General features: G+C 34.2%; 1 pseudogene; it reads right to left on the bottom strand.

The window, feature by feature from the left end:
• Window positions 1–1,199: 1,199 nt before the first annotated feature.
• LOC149240608 (GEM-like protein 5) lies at window positions 1,200–2,250 on the bottom strand (annotated as a pseudogene).
• Between the last annotated feature and the right edge of the window lie 11,025 nt (window positions 2,251–13,275).

Below are 13,275 nucleotides of genomic sequence, written 5' to 3'. Positions count from 1 at the left end.
CTTCACCACTTTCACCTTTCAAACTCCCATTAAAATTTCAAACTCCCATATTTGTGTTAGCTTTTCCTTTTGTTGCAGAGGCATCGGTTTTCCAAAAGAAGGTGCTACCTTTTGGAAGCTAATCTGAAGCAGCCAAGATTCAATTACACTTGTTTATGTCAAATCCTACCTAACAGAATGCATGGGGACAACCCTAGAATACTAAGCAACCAGTGGGGAGGATGGCAGTAGAGGATGGAACTATTTGCAAATACTGTCTAGTGAAAACACCACATGCACAAAGCGTGGTAGGCCTGCGCCAAGAGCATAGTAAAATCCTTTGTTTGCGGGAGGAGCTGAGCCCGAATGGTGAAAGAGCCAGGGGAGGCCGGGTAATCTACCAACCATGATAGTATGGCCTTGCTGCTTTAGGTTGCGTAGCCTCTGTGTTGGTTGTGACTCTCAAGCCGTTGCTAGAAATTCAAGCCACATAAAAGATTATCAAGATATTGTTAAAATTTTATGAATTTCTCTATTTCTATATCCTAGTCTTGAATTTGAATTTTTGCATCACTATTAACATGAATTTGAATATACTATTAACTTGAATTTGAATTTTTGAGCTCGAGTTAATTACATATATGATCTATCTAGACAGGTTCATGGTTTTGGTGCTTTGTGAAGAAAAAAAAAAAGAACCCAAACTGGTCAAATCTGGTATGCGAGAACTGGGCAGTCGCTTTCACTCGCACCTTCCAAGCTTTCTTCTGTCTTGATAGAAATGAGGGTTGTTCACTGTAGCCTCCCAGCTAATCTTTGTGAGACATTATCGCTAACTGAGCAAAGTTCAATAGGCTATTTCAACTATCTGTGAATGCAATGGCATGTTGGTGCAGTGCGTCATGGCCTAGGCAGGTAGGTGGCAGTGGGTGGGCTGGACACACCTTGTACCTAGTGGCAGTGAGTGAATGCATGTTGATGCAGTGTGTCATGGCCTGGGTAGGCATGTGGTGGTGGGTGGGCTGGACATACCTAATACCTAGTGGCGGTGAGCACCATGTACATGCAACACAGTTTCTAGAGATCAAAGATATAAGACTAGTGGGCAGTTGTGGGGTCAGTTGAGCACCATTTACATGCAACACAGTTTCTAGACATCAAAGATATAAGACTAGTGGGCAGATGTGGGGTCAGTTGATGGTTCGAGATGATGGTTATGCTCACGAGGTGGACACTAAGCGGGGTGAATTCAGGATGGATTCCTACAAATTTCTTAGGGATTTCTCATAGTTAATGAATCCAAAGAATGGGAACTTGTGACAGTGGACTATCATGATCTGAATATACTTTTCAGCGAGATTGTCTTTGCTTACAAAAGGATTCACAACCATCAAATTTACCAACAGGATCCCAACCTCCATTCAATTTTATCACTATTTCAATTTCCCCCAATTTTTATACTAAAGGATTCCATAAAGTAAAGTAGGCATCACTAATCCTATAGTAACTCTAGGACGCCTCTCCAAAGGGAGCGGTGAATGACAAGGGGTGACTGTTGCTGAATGTGATCTTTACGGTGGAGATGTACAAAGTTCCCGCAATGGGGTGAGTGGAAGTCAACATATAACAAGAATACGCTTTCTGTAACTTCTTCTTTGGAGAAATGGAAAAGGTTTTTTGGAACAGAGATTCAAAGCCTCATTCCATTAGGGCTTAGACACCCAAGGTTAGCTTACCCCATGCCACATCCGACATGGTGTTTCCAGTTTTCACTGCATTTAAACGAAATCCATTAATTCAAAATGCAAGCAAATGGGAAAGAAAAGTACGATAAAGGTGAACTTATACTTGCAGTTGGTCCAGACCTCTGAGGCCAAATTCTCGGCTTTATCAGTCCATTTGTTGAAGCAATGTTGCACCAACTGCATTGGGACTACACATAGACAAATCTAATATGGGAAAAGAATAGAGAATGATTTCTTTGATCAAACATTTTTTTTTATGCGAGTGCACACTTTGAATTCTCTACTGGTGATGGATGCACAATATACGAGCTGGGGATGAGATGTTCTACTGGGGGCATCCATGTCGCAGCATCTTGGTTGTCAGGATTGGCAAAATGGGCTGAAGGATAGACTATGAATTTGGTGCCCCATTTTCTGCTATCCTTCTCTGAAGTACCTGAATCTCGATTCAACACCTCTGGGGTAGTCGGATCCCCTCAGTGTTAAGATTTGGATAAAGGATCGGTTGCGCCACTCTGTCAGTCATTTCGAAAGCTACTGCTCATGGGTTGCCTCGACTCCCATCTGCTTTCATAGCTCTGATCACCTTGATTTTGGCTACTTATTTCATAGCTCTGATCCCCTTGATTTCGGCTACCTATCCTCTGTAGGGAGAGCATAGTTAAATTTCCATCTCAATGTGCAAAGCGTAGTAGAGTTTTCTTAAAGGTTGTTTCAAAGACACCTTCAAAGAATGATTTCATGTTTAGACTAGTGGAAAACATGTGCATCTTAACCTGGCACAACTGTGATTACATACATATATCTTGGAAAGTCGCTAAAATTCATTGCATGTTAGCCCATTCTCCAATGATATTTAGAATGATTGAGGATTAAGTAGGAACTCTCATGACAAAATCTCACGGCAAAATCAGAACCTCCATCCCTCATCAACACGTCACCAAATTCCCATGCACATTTTCTTATCATATCTTTTGCCAAACCTCCATCCCTTGTCAACACGTCGCCAAATTCCCATGCACATCTGCTTATCATATCTTTTGCCACAAACACATGCTTGATCATGGAGACTCAAATGCAGTTTTTATTACTCAATTTTCACTTTTCAGATACTTTCTATAGAGATTTCACGGGATGCTATCGTGGATGGGCTTCATAATATTTGCAAGGGTTGAATCACCGATCACTTACTCTGCCTACCTTCAGAGTTAGTTCGAAGCCTAACTTATTTGAATTGAGTGCTTGTGTATCATTGAGCCACTATACAAGCTTCACCCTTCTTTTAATAAGGGAGAATACAAACAGAATTAGGTTGTCTCCACTCAAAATTAGATGTCACCCAACCATACTCAGATGTCTCTTGGTCAGCGTAAGGTTGAACCCAAGCATAGTGATCATGTCCCTAGCGAGTTTCACTCCTTGCATTGATTGACAAGGACAATTCAACCACATCCGCGATCTATTTTTGAGCACTAATTGTAACAAACATAACTTTGGCAAATTGCAACAGATACGACCAATAGAACAGACGGGCACTTTAGTGCTGATCGAGTTTTTGTGTTGGTGCACTTCATAATAATTCACATGGCCTAGTGGACTAGAAACACTACTTTCCTTCCCTCCCACTGTCAACTTGTATAGGAAAAGTGCCAGTGATTAGTACTAGAATTGGAAATTGCTAGCGGAGCGCCAATGTCTGGTAGGAACCGAGTCTGTAATGCCTCTACAATGTACATGTGTAGTGTAAAAGTGCCAGTGATTAGTAATGTAATGTCTGGTAGGAATCGGGTCTGTAATGCCTCTACTGTGTACATGTGTAATACATGCAGACGAGGTTACCGCTGGCACACTTCTTGATCCACCCTCGCCACATGTAAAAAAACATAATCGAAATTCAATTTTAGGTGTTAAACCACTTTGTTCACGATCTAAGGTCTTTTCCAACTCGGTTAATGAGCTCTGCTTACTATCGCTAAGACGATGCTGCTTTGGTGACAGGGACTTGCTGCCTTCGCAGCCCGTCTTATTAATTGTTTAAATTGTTCGTCTTATTAATTGTTTAAATTGTTCTGCTTCCTGAAATAATGATAAATAGTCAAAACAGAATGTTAAAGAAAATAATTAGTTCTATTATTTACAAAATAAGCATTGGCGTCCCTTATGAGTATTATATATATATAAAAAAGAAGTTCATGAGATTTTCATGTTCCATAAACAATTTTGTCATTCAGTAATATATTCAGAGCTATCTTGTGAGAGTATAGAGGAATAATGGATTTCGGGATGTATAATGCATTTCGGGATGTATAATGCATTTCGTATCTCTATGTTTTTACTAATAATGGGTAGCCTTATTGATTATTTTAGGGTCCATCCTTTGTCTCTCAGATTACGTAGTCATGATTTTGTAAAACAGCGTAAGGTGGTTTCCTAGTTGGATGAATACGAGACACAGTATTACACTCAACTTCTCGACCATTTTTCTTTCATATCAGAGTTTGGCACCTTTCAACAGAGATATTTTGTCAACAAAACTTTCTGCGGCGGTCCTCTCAATAATTCTCCCATTTTTGTCTGGACGAGAGGGGAGGAGACTCTCGATTCTCGGTCTCCAGCCTCCCTAGCAAGAACGCTCCACAATTCAAAGCCCTCCTCCTCTTTATCGAGGCATAAATTTTATCTTTCTAAATTTTATTTTGTTATTATTGCAATCCTCTACTACTGAGTTATTATTTCAATCCTCTAAGATAGTAAAAGCTTTGAGCAGATCAATAAGATTATTTAAAAGATTTGAATTGGTTTAGAATTTTATTGAGGAAATTTTATTATTAGTATAATCACACTGGTTAGTATAAAGCGAGTAAGGTTCATTGTTCGAAAATTGATTAATTTTTAGAAATAAGAAAAATCATGAAACCCTTAATTTAGTCCTATCTTATTAATGACTATGATCTAAAATTTCATGAAATACAAACTATTTTTTATTCATAAAATCCAATTCCAATATAAACCAAATTAATCAAAATTACAATGTAAAGAAAATTATCAAGCTTCACTGAAAAACATTTAAACAAACTCAAATTAATGATTAAACCACATCTATCAATGTAACCAAGATTAGCAAGATTCGTTGAAAAAGATTTGAACAAACTTAAATTAATGATTTTCATCTCAAAAACTTGAACCCAACAGAGGACATTACTTACACCTCGTCATAGTGACTCTTGACTGAATCTAATTTAACAGACTTGTTCACTTTCAAATTTCTCCTATTTAGGTATTCCTGTTTTCACATTCGTCTGTTTTCACATTCGTATTTCCACTGTTTTCCCTCATTTTATTTTTATCATTTTCTTTATATTTTGAACTGTTTTAGGTGTGTTCCCTATCAAACTATCATTTTCTTTCGTATTTTTATGTAACATCGATATTATGGGGAGTCGATACTGGATTTAGTAGGTGACGTGGTCAATACCAGCACATATGGCTATCTCACTTCGGAGCAAGCGTTGGCCGATTGTGCGACTCTGATTACAGATTTTAAGAAGAATTTATCAGTGGAAAATAGCCGAGTGGTAGTGTCTGGTGGATCATATGCAGATCATAGGCAGGGAATGGTTGCAATTCATGTTAAAATTAACTATGATTGAATGTCACATTGTGACAAAATTTGCCTTAATATGAAAATGGATTGCTGTAAATCATGTTTATTTTAGAATTTATGATATTTATTTTAAAGTTTACCTATGTTGGGTTTATAATATTAATCACTCTAGTTTAATATTGTTTCTTTGGGTTCCTAACAATTTAGCATTTATAACATTAATTTCTTTAACTTTCTAATTCTCTAGGTTAGTAATATTAATATCTTATTTTTATTGAACTTTAATATTAAGGGTTTAATATTAATCGCTTAGGTTTTTTTTATGATTATGGCTTTATTAATTCTTATGTTTTATTAATCCCTTGGATTTTTAATATTGATCCCTTCAGTTTTTCATCCCCTAGGTTCATAATATTTAATCCCTTGGGTTTGTTCATCCCTTAGGTTTATAAAATTTATCCCTTGGATTTACTAATATGTTGGATTTATAATATTAATAATCAAATGTGTATATTAATCCCTTGAGTTTATAATATTAAACCTTTATATTTATAATATCTACTCTTTAGGTTTACTAATTTTGTGAGGTTTATAATATTAAACCCTTGGCTTTATTAATCCTTTGAGTTTAAAATATTAATTCCTAGGGTTTATTAATCCCTTGGGTTTTTTATATTGATCGCTTGGGTTTGTTGATCCCTTAGGTTTATAATATTTATCCCTTAGGTTTATAATATTTATCCCTCGGGTTTATAGTATTTATCCTTTTGGTTTACTCATTCCTTAGGTTTATAATATTAAACCCTTGGGTTTATTAGTCCTTTTACTTTATAATATGTATAATTCCATGGGTTTATAACTTAATCCCTTGGGTTTATAATATTAATAATCCCTAGGGTTTATTAATCCCTTGAGTTTAAAATATAAATTCCTAGGGTTTACTAATCCCTTGGGGGTTTTTAATATTGATCCCTTGGGTTTGTTGATCCTTTAGGTTTATAATATTTAATCCATTTCTTTTATAATATTAATAATCCCTTTGTTTTATAATTTAATCCCTTGAGTTTATAATATTAATAATCCCTTGGGTTTTATTATTTATAATCTCATGGGTTTATTAATTCCTAGAGTTTAAAACATTAAGTGATATGATTTATTAATCCCTTGAGTTTTTAATATTGATCCCTTTGGTTTTTTGATCCCTTAGATTTATAATATTTATCGTAGTTTATAATATTTACCCCTTAGGTTTATTAATTCCTCAAGTTTATAATATTAAACCATTGGGTTTATTAGTCCCTTGGGTTTATAATATTAATAATTCCTTGGGTTTATAACTTAATCCCTTGGGTTTATTAATCTCTTGACTTTAAAATATTAATTCCTAGGGTTTATTAATCCATTGGATTTTTAATATTGATGTCTTGGGTTTGTTGATCCCTTAGTTTTATAATATTTATTCCTTGGGTTTACTAATTCGTTGGGTTTATAATATTAATAATCTAATTGGTTTATTAATCCCTTGGGTTTAAAATGTTAATTCCTATGGTTTACTCATACTATGTGTTTGTAATATTGGTTCCTTAGCTTTTTTGATCCTTTGTGTTTATAATATTTATTCCTTGGGTTTACTAACTCATTGGGTTTATAATATTAAACTCTTGGGTTTATTAGTTGCTTCAGTTTATAATATTAATAGTCAAGTGTGTTTATTAATCTCTTGGGTTTAATTAATTCCTAGGGTTTATTAATCCCTTTTATTTTTAATATTGATATGTTGGGTTTGTTGATCCCTTGGGTTTATAATTTTAGTATCTTGTGTTTACTAATTCTTTGGGTTTATAATATTAAACCCTTGGGTTTATTTGTGCCTTGAGTTGACAATATTGATAACTAGTTCCGTTTATAATTTAATCACTTGGGTTTAAAATATTAATTCCTAGGATTTATTAATCCTTTCTATTTTTAATATTAATCTCTTGGATTTTCTTGATCCTAAATTAAAAACAAATACAACACAAAGACACACAACTTCATTCATTCAATTTCTTAATTACATCACACTTATATAGGAAAACTTATGCAACCAATTCCTAACCACTCACAACTAATTCTTGTTCAACTGCTCATAACTAATTCTGTTCAACTGCTTCATAACTAAATCTATTTCTGCATTATTTTCACATCCTCCCTTAATGGAGAAATGGATTCTCTACAATACCTAACTGACTTCTAAAAACTTCAAATTTGATTTTACCAAGGGGCTTAGTAAATATATCAGCCACATTATCCTTGGTGTTACAAAATATCAATCCAATTTCTTTTGACTCAATTTTCTCACGTACAAAGTGGTACTGTAACTCAACGTGTTTTGTTCTAGCATGGTAAACTGGATTATGTGCTAATTTGATAGCACTCTGATTATCACAATTGATACATGTTGCACCACTTTGCGCTTCTTCAAGATCTGCAAGAATTCTTCGCAACCAAATGGCCTCACAGGTGGCATTGGTCAAAGCTTTGTACTCTGATTCTGTTGATGATAAAGAAACAGTTGGTTGTTTCTTACTACTCCAAGATACGACTCCTGATCCAATATGAAATGCATAGCCAGAGGTAGATCGTCTGTCATCTGGATTTCCTGCCCAATCTGAATGAGTTTATAATATTGATAATATCGTGAATTGATTATAAGTTTATTACTTGTAAGTAATAGTATACTATTTTTTTAGTTTAATATATAATTTATATATAGTTAATGTTATTATTATATTTTAAGTAATATAACAACTTTCACTATATTAGTGAGAGATAAATACTTATTATAAATAACAATAAAAAATACTATTATTATGTTATATCTAGATTATATTATAGTTTGAGTTATAACTATTTAAATATTAACAAAATTATATATATATATATATATATATATATATATATATATATATATATATATATATATATATATATTCCAAAGTAATAGTATAATATATTTTAATTTAGTATATTGTATGTATGTAGTTAATATTGTTAATATACTCCAAGTAAATATATATAATATATTGATAATTATATTTATGAATATATAATAATTATTGACGGTAATATAATAGTGAAAATATATATATCATTAATAATAACTAAATGTTACTATTATGTTATATATGAATTATATTATTTTTTAAAATATAACTATATTAATAGTGGAAAATTTACAGTAATAACTAATATTATATTAATATACAAAATAATATTAATATAATAAATACAATATGGCTATTATTATTTATATAGTTATAACTAATGAGATTAAAGTTCAACAAAGTACCCATAACAATTATTTATGTGATGGGTGGTGGATATAAGTCTATCGGCGTATATTAACCACATTGATAAATGTGGTTGTAGAGGTATTTCATATAGGCCTATCAACATATATCAACCACATTGGTAAATGTGGTTGTGTAAATATGGTTGTGGACATATTTCATATACGCTTATCGGCATATATCAACCACAATGGTAAATGTGGTTGTGCTAGTTACACCGATAGGCATCCCCCTATTGGAATTGGGCACTTTAATCATTTTACTATTTAAAAAAATTGATTTGAAGGTTTAAATTTAAAGATGCTAGTATATTCTCGTGGTTGCCACGATATCAGTGGATGCAATTCACACCACTAACTTCCCTGCATATCTAGATCACATGATTAAACCTTGTTTAAATTAAATTTTTATAAAACTTGATTAAAAACTTACCATGCCATTTGTTAATTGACACCTATCAGGATTAACCAGAATGGGAACACTAAAAAATGTTACACACACCTACCATAACAAGAATAGGAGGATTACAAAGGAGACATTAAATTGTTTTCATAGTGGTGGAAAGGTGTATTTCGAAATAAGATGATTATCTATTTCAAAACATTGATAACATTTGTCCACTTCCAAATAACAGGTGTCTATTAGTTTCATTAACATGTCCATCAATTTCACAGTTTCATTATTATTATTTTCACCCTTTCATTATGCTTTATCTACTCGAGCCACTTCTATTCTCCCCTTTCCATAGTACTCCAAAAATGTTTTCATTATGTTTTATCTACTCGAACTACTTCTATTCTCCCCTCTCCATAGTACTCCCAAAATGTTTAGTAGTGCTTGAGTGTGTGCTTGCATGTACAGAAAGTTGGCAATTTTCAGAGAAGCATATGGCCAAGCTAATGGAAAATGTTTAGGAAGGTAGAGGTTGGGATGAAAATACATGTACAATGACAATTTGGTGAGAAATATATGGTCAGGCTTATGGAAATTTGAAAATTGGATGTAAAAAGAAAAAATATTGTTTCACATCACACATTCATGAATGAATAAATGAGTAAGTCCTTATTATTAATTGTTTAGATTGTTCTGCTTCCTGAAATAGTGATAAGTGTTAGATTTTAAGCTTCTATGGTTGTTTCTTCGAGTAGCATGATCCGGATTATCCACAGTATAGTGACAAATACAGATTGTCAAAACAGAATGTACACATTCCTGTTAAGGAAAAAATAGCTTTCTCATTTTATGTTTGGTGATGGAAGGTACGCAAGGATAGATATTATTTACTATCAAGCCACGAGGTAACTCCTCAAATGAGAATATTTTATTCATTTAGGTTGTCTATTATTACATACAAGGGAGAGGCTATTCAATTTCATCTCCCAATGACTCTCCATTTCCTCTATTATTTATTTACACTTATTTATAGTTATTCACCCAACTCCTATGATTAGCTGTCAAAATCCCCCCCCCCCCCCCCCCCCCCCCCCCCCCCCCAACCATATGAAGGGATATTAGTGAGTCCAAGCATCATTCTGAATATTTCAAGGTTTTCTCTTCCAAGCACATTAGTGAAGATGTCTACAATCTACTCATTAGTGGAACAATGCTGAAGATGGATTGTTTTTGCCTCAACATGATCTCGAATCAAATGATATTTTGTATTGATGTGTTTCGTTCAATCATGGAACTTTGGGTTCTTGTCCAATGTTATTGCCAAGGTATTATCAATCATGACTGGAGTCGATTGTACTTGTTTTACCTACAAATCTTACAAAATTTTCTTGAGCCACACAATTTCTTTTGTTGCCTCAACTGCTGCCACATATTATGCCTTTGTTGTGGAATCTGTTGGAACTAATTGTTTGCATGATCTCTACGAGACAACTCCTGATTCAAGACTCATAGCATAACCCAAAGTAGATACCCCAGTTTCTTTATCTCCATTGAAGCCTGAATCAGAGTATCCAATTAAGCTGAAGTCGCCCACCTCTGTATACTTGATTCCAAAGTGTTGAGTTCCCTTCAAGTACTTTAGAACTCCTTTTGCAGCGGACCAATGTCCCTCACAAGGCTTTTGCATAAACCTGGAGAGGATTCCAAAAGAAAATGAAATGTTTGTTCTAGTAGTAGTCAGGTAGTTGAGACTTCCTACAAGCTGTCTATACTTTGTTGCATCCTCAAATTCTTTTCCTTCAATGGATGTGAGCTTTAAGTTTTGTTCCATTGGAGTAGTGAGAGGATTGCAATCAGTCATGCCAAACATGTTCAGCATATCTCCAATGTACTTCTTTTGAGAAAGGAATATGGACTTCGAATGTTGAGTTACTTCAATACTAAGATAGTAATGAACATAGCCAAATCGGTCATTTCAAAACCTTTCCTCAATTCCTTCATTGTGGATGTAATGTAGCTCTCATTGTTCCCTTTCATCAAAAGATCAGCTACATATAACACAAGATATACAATTGTTTTTCCAGCCTTCTTGACAAACAAAGTTGCGTCATCAAGATAATAATGTTTGAAATTGAGTTTTAGAAGATGCTCAATTAGTTTTTCATACTAGGCTCGCAATGCTTGTTTGAGGCCATACAAGGATTTCAAAAGTTTGCATACTTTATATTCATGTCCTTTTATAGAAAATCCTTTAGGCTGGGATATAAACACATTCTATTTTAGATCTCCATTCAAGAAAGTAGTTTTTACATCCATTTGATGGACTTTCCAACTGTTTTGAGCTGCTAGGGCAAGGAGTGTCCAAATGCTATCCCATTTTGTTGTAGGGGAAAGGTCTCCTTGCAATTCCTTCTATGAAAAAACTTTTGCCACAAGCTTGGCTTTGTGCTTGTCAAGTGAGCCATCAACTTTATACTTGTTCTTGTAGACTCACTTGCAGCCATGGTTTGGTTCTCAATGGAGGATCAACTAGCTTCCAAGTGCCATTTTTTATCAAGGCATGATACTCCTTTTGCATTGCTTCTTTCCATTCATCATGGGAAGAAACTTATTTGAAGGAATTTGGTTCAAAATATATAGACAAATTCAATTCACAATCATAAGAAACATCCATATCAATGGGTGAACCAGAGTCATCTACATCACCTCCATTTTGTTGGGTTGAATTTCTAGTTCCTGTCTTTCCAACCTCATGAGGATGAACACTTTCAAGTGTCTTTGTCAACCACTTTAGGGGACCTTTCTGAGATGGTCCAGGTTGTTACGTTGATTGAGTTGGGACTGAATCAAGATTGAGTCTCCCAATTTTGTCAATCAAAACACTCAAAGTATCATCAGTTGTTGGAGTTTCATGCAGGGGCGAGAGTGCTTCAGAAGAAGATTCCACAACATGATCTAGTATAGGAATCCCCTCTTCAAGATGTGGAATCCGATTATCAAATTCTTGAAATGATTTTGCATTTGCGAATCTATCCAAGCGATCAAGTTGTCGATCAACAAAATTGTCATTTTTGGATGATTCAAGAAAGATTACATCTCTTGATACAACAAACTTTTTATTGACTTCATCATAGAGATGGTATGCTTTGGAGGTGTTTGAATACCCCACGAAGATACACTTACGACTTCTTGCACCAAGTTTGTTTCTATGTACCTTTGGTATCAAGGCATAACAGGTGGAACCAAAGACCCTGAGATGCTTTACCGAAGGAATGTGCCCATACCACATTTCGCAAGGAATCTTGTTTCTAATAGCATTAGATGGACATCTATTCTTTACATATACAACACATAGAACTGCATCAACCCAAAACATCAATTTTACATTTCTGAAAAACATCATGGAGCACACCATATTTAAGATTGTCCCATTCATTCTTTCAACTACTCCATTCTGTTGGAGATTATAAGGCACAATTGTTTGATGTTTGATCCCATGTTGGCGAAGATAGCTTTCAAATTCATTTGAAGTGTATTCTTTTCCATTATCAGTGCAAATAGAGCCAATATGAGATTGTGTATCATTTTTAATCCATGTATGAAAGTTCTTGAATGTTTGAAAAGCATCAGATTTGTTCTTCAGTAAATAATCCCAACACATTTTGGTGTAGTGATCAATAAATGTCATCATATATTTATTTCCATTTGTTGAAGGAACAAGCATTGGACCAAATAAATATGAATGAATGAGTTCAAGTTTTCTATGTGCTCTAGAATTTGAATCATGAAAATAATGTTTGTTATGCTTTCCTAGAATGTAAGTATCACATTTCTTAAGTTTCCTAGGAATTGTAGGCAAACCAGTAAAACCATTTTTCTTCAACAAGCGGAGGTTGTCATAGTTCAAGTGTCCAAATATAGCATGCCATAATAAACATGATGAAAATGTAACTTCTTCATAATGAGAATTGTATGTGGATGCATCATGTGATTCATCTCTTTTGTAGCTTATGTAATGCAAATATGACTTTTCTCCTTGACTGTGTCTACCCCCCTATCTCTGAAATTTCTTCCTCTTCCTCTTTGACCACCTCTTCCTCTTGAAGAATATTGAGCAAGATTCTTCTCTCTATGTGCAAGGCACACAACCTCTTCAAAAGATTGAGGAGTTGTCTTCTTCCTAAAATATTTCTCTCTTTCATCTAATTTTTTCACAAGGGAG

Source organism: Pinus tabuliformis, chromosome 8 (genome assembly GCF_031772625.1).
Source record: "Pinus tabuliformis cultivar Carrire ecotype Pingquan chromosome 8, CPIR1, whole genome shotgun sequence".
NCBI classification, from domain to species: domain Eukaryota; kingdom Viridiplantae; phylum Streptophyta; class Pinopsida; order Pinales; family Pinaceae; genus Pinus; species Pinus tabuliformis.
The sequence above is the reverse complement of the archived record's forward strand: the minus strand, read 5'-3'. Positions and strand labels throughout refer to the sequence as shown.